The sequence below is a fragment of the Suricata suricatta genome, chromosome 3, assembly GCF_006229205.1.
Source record: "Suricata suricatta isolate VVHF042 chromosome 3, meerkat_22Aug2017_6uvM2_HiC, whole genome shotgun sequence".
Classification (NCBI taxonomy): Eukaryota; Metazoa; Chordata; class Mammalia; order Carnivora; family Herpestidae; genus Suricata; species Suricata suricatta.
In genome coordinates this window covers 132,204,836-132,208,952 of record NC_043702.1, presented here as the reverse complement: position 1 = coordinate 132,208,952, position 4,117 = coordinate 132,204,836, and the positions used below count along the sequence as shown (strand labels likewise).

General features: G+C 41.7%; 1 protein-coding gene across 6 annotated transcripts in view; it reads left to right on the top strand.

Moving 5' to 3' along the window:
- RGL1 (ral guanine nucleotide dissociation stimulator like 1) overlaps positions 1 to 4,117 on the top strand; it is a 241,101-nt gene that overhangs the window by 114,401 nt on the left and 122,583 nt on the right. The window lies entirely within an intron of this gene.

Sequence of the window (4,117 nt, the reverse complement as noted above, 5' to 3'; positions counted from 1 at the left end):
TAGTTCACGTAAGTGAATCATGCAGTACTTGCCCTTCTGTGACTGCTTATTTCACTTAGCATTATGCTCTCAAGGCCATCCATGTTGGAGGCATATGACAGGATTTCCTCCTTTTTTAGAGCTGAATCCGTCGCAGGCGTGTGCATATCACACTTTCTTCATTCATCCATCCATTGGTGGACAGTGAGGTTGTTTCCACATCTCGGATATTATGAATAGTGCTGTAATGAACGTAGAAATGTAAATATCTCTTTGAGATCCTAATTTCGGGTGTTTAGGATAAACACCCAGAGGTGGGATTGCTGGGTCATGAGGTAGTCCTATTTTTAGCTTATCAGGGAAATGGAAATGTTTTCCATAACGGCTATACCAATTTATATCCCTAACAGAATACAAAGTTTCCCTTTTTTCCACATCTAGCCAATGTTTTTTCTCTTTGTTTATTTGAACAATTGCTTTCCTAATAGGTGTGAGGTGATATTGTGGTTTTGATTTGCATCTCTCTGATCATGAGTCATGTTGAGCATCTTTCCATATGTCTGTTGGCCATTTGTATCTCTTCTTTGGAGAAATGTTTATGCAAGTCCTTTGGCAGTTTTTAAATTGGGTTATTTGTTTGTTTTGTCCCCTATTGCTTTGGAGAAGTTTCTTATATACCGTGGATTTTAGTTCCTTATCAGCTATGTTGTTTGCAGATATTTTTTTCTATATATGTTGCCTTTTAACTCTGTTGCTTGTTTTTTTTTTTTTCTGTGTAGAAGCTTTTTAGTTTGATCTAGTCTTGTTAATCTATTTTCACTTTTGTTGCCTATGCTTTTGGTGTCATATCCATGAAATCATTGCCATGACCAATGTCAAGAAGCTTTTCCCCTATGTCAAGGAGTTTGGTGGATATCCAGCTTACCCAGACCCATTTGTTGAAGAGACTGTCTTTTCCCCATTGTTTGTTCCTGGCACCCTTTCCAAAGATGACTTAACTGTATATGTGTGGGTTTATTTCTGGGCTTTCTGGTAGGTTCTATTGGTCCATTATTTGTCTGTTGTTATATCAGTTCCACACTGTTTTGATTACTTTAGATTTGTACTATGTTTTGAAATCAGAAAATGTGACACCTCCAACTTTGTTCCTTGTTGTCAGGATTGCTTTGACTTTTCAGTATCTTTTTCGGTACCATATGAATTTTAGGATTTTTTTTTTCTATTTCTGTAAAAAAAGCTATTGCAATTTTGTCAGGGGTTGCATTGAATCCATAGATTGCTTGGGGGTAGTATGAATATTTTAACAATATTAAGCTTTCAAATCTATGAACACAAGATGTCTTTTCATTTATTTGTGTCTACAAGTGAATTTTTAGAACTAATAAATGAATTCAGTAATGCTGCAGGATGCCGGACCAGTGTATAAAAGTCAATTGCATTTCTGTATACTAACAACCAACAATCCAAAAATGAAATTAAGAAAACAATCCCATTCACAATAGCATCAAAAAGAATAAAATCTTAGGAATAAACTAAGCCAAAGAGATGAAAGACTCCTACACTGAAAATTACGGAACATTGTTGATCTCCCTTTAACAAAACTTGACCTATCCTCTTAGGACCCTGCTAGGTCATGGGCAAGCTAATCTGGTAAATAAATTCGAACTTAATCATAAATGGCTTACTGGTTTATCCTTCCCACATATTCCCCAGGAGTGTTTTAACCCAAAGGTATGTGTAATAAGGTAATAGTGTCTGAACTGCCTACCGGTAAAATACTTTTAAATGAATATTTTAAAATTTGTAAAATGCAATGCACTTAATGCTCTATCTAGTATAACCAGACCTGTGTGTGTGTGTGTGTGTGTGTGTGTGTGTGTGTGTGTGTGGTTAAGCATTTGGACAACATCACATACGTTATCAAGTATAAATACAAACAGTTATTCTTGGAAAACCTCTCTGAAATTATAATGTAATTTAGTACGAAGACATGACTTCAGGTTTCCCCACATTGCATACATACACAACTTTTCAGTGAGTCTGGGGAAAAAATACAGTTTGGGAAGAAGTGCAATAATAACGAAATGGAACTTTTTGACTAGTTACCATGTGCTAGATAATTTGCATACATACTTCATTTAATCCTTTTTTAAACTCTGTGAGGTAGATGTTTATCCCTTTTTACAGATGAGGAAACTAAGTCTCAGGGAGGTAGTGCCTGAGGTCACTCTTTTTGTTTTTGTTTTTTTGAGAGAGAAGGGCAGAGAGAGGGAGAGCGAGAATCCCAAGCAGGCTCTACGCTGTCAGTGCAGAGCCTGATACAGGGCTCGAACCCATGAACCATGAGATCATGACCTCAGCTTAAGAGTCACATGCTTAGCCAACTGAGCCACCCAGGTGCCCCCAACTTGACTCTTAATGTAAGCATGGCTTTGAAGCTGGGTCCACTTACCTTGAAGCCTGTGTTTTCACTCTATACACCAGCTGGCCAGCCAGGGAATTTGTGAAGAGGGTGACAAGACCTGAAACCAGAGGGGGGCATTATGAATTATAAGCTCCCTGTCTGGGAAGGCTGCATGGGATAAGCAGGGCTGAGAAACTGCGTGATATCCTTGAAGTGAAATATTTTCAGTAATCGCCAAATTTACAGCCCCAATCAGGTTAAAGGAGTGGTGACATTAACTAATAGGTTGCTTAACTATCCTCAGGTGCTTCTGAAGGCTTTGAGATCATGGGATAGGTAGGTCCTCTAAGGGTGGACCAGGGGGCCAGAGGAAGGCATAAGAAGGAGAGGGAGGTAGGGGGCGTCCGCATGACTTTCCCTCCAGACACTGGGGACACTCTATCCTGGTTGTCACAGGAGGCTCTCGTCTATGTGCTTTTCCTTCTTTTTTTTTTTTTTTGAAATTATAGAAACAACCACTTCAGTTTTATAAAAGAGCAGTCACTGTCTCCACAGTTACTGAGCTGGGTAGGTTCTGGTTGTATGAGAGGAACTTGGCTGAGTGACTTCAAGATGTTCTCGGATGTCCAAAATCCTTTTGTTTCTCTTTGATGTGCTTTCACTGTCATTTATTCTGCTCTCCTGGGAACATCGGTACATGTGACTCTCTAGCTTTGCGGCTCGTGATATATTTATTATGAACCAAATCCTAGCCTTATGCCTTAGCATGGCAATTAGTGGGAGGTCTTTAAAAACAAATTTAAAGGTGATTAAATTAATTAGTATAAGATGTGGGCTCTGAGGGTTTTTTTTGGTAATTGGCATGGAATTCTGTCATGTGCATTTGATTATATTATCATCTGGTATTATGCTGCTGATTTATTAAAACTGGATCTAAGAGAGGTTATAATCTTTTGTCCTGGTAGCAGATCATTCTGTTATGACAAAATTCCCTCTAGCAGTCTCCTCATGAAGGGAGGGTCCCTACAGTAGGGACAACTCAACCAATGGCTGTCTCACAATGACTCTCGGAACCTCCAGGGCCACTGATGGCCCACTTTCTGCGCTGTCAGCCCCAGCAAACCCCTGTCCTGCTTTGTCCGCTTCTCACCCACGATGACCAGTTACTGTGGATGAGCCTTATCATAATGGGTGGTAGAAAGCAGCCCAGAACAATTTCCTGTTGGCAGCGTGCTGATGCACGACGGAGTAGGGCCTCTGGATATTTTGGAATATCCTCTGACCATTTCTTTTTTGCGCTGATGAAAAACTTCCTGGCTTCTAGTACTGCCCCTCTCTTTGGGGCAGCTCTAATTTAATCTAAATTCAATGGGTAACAAAAGTTTTCTCCAACTCTCTCTTATCATCCTTTTGGCTCTGCCCGCTCCCCCTTTATCTCTTGGCAAAGGAAGAGGACACACACTTGGACCCCCCAGAGCGCACCCGGCCCCTTCTCGGCACCTGGTGACCGTCCAGGGAACCTGAGCACCTAGAAAGGCTCGTGTCCCGACCGCCTTCGGGGCTGGAGAAACTCCGCACGCTAACTTTATGCGCGGGATCTGAGAAAGGGAGAGTGTGCTCCGAGCACAAACAGGAAAGCCTGACATCACGGAGCGGCGCGGGGAGGAGTCTGCGGCGCCCTCGCTCGCCGCGCTCCCTTTGTGGCCCGAGTCGCGCGCACCGGCGGCGGCGGGC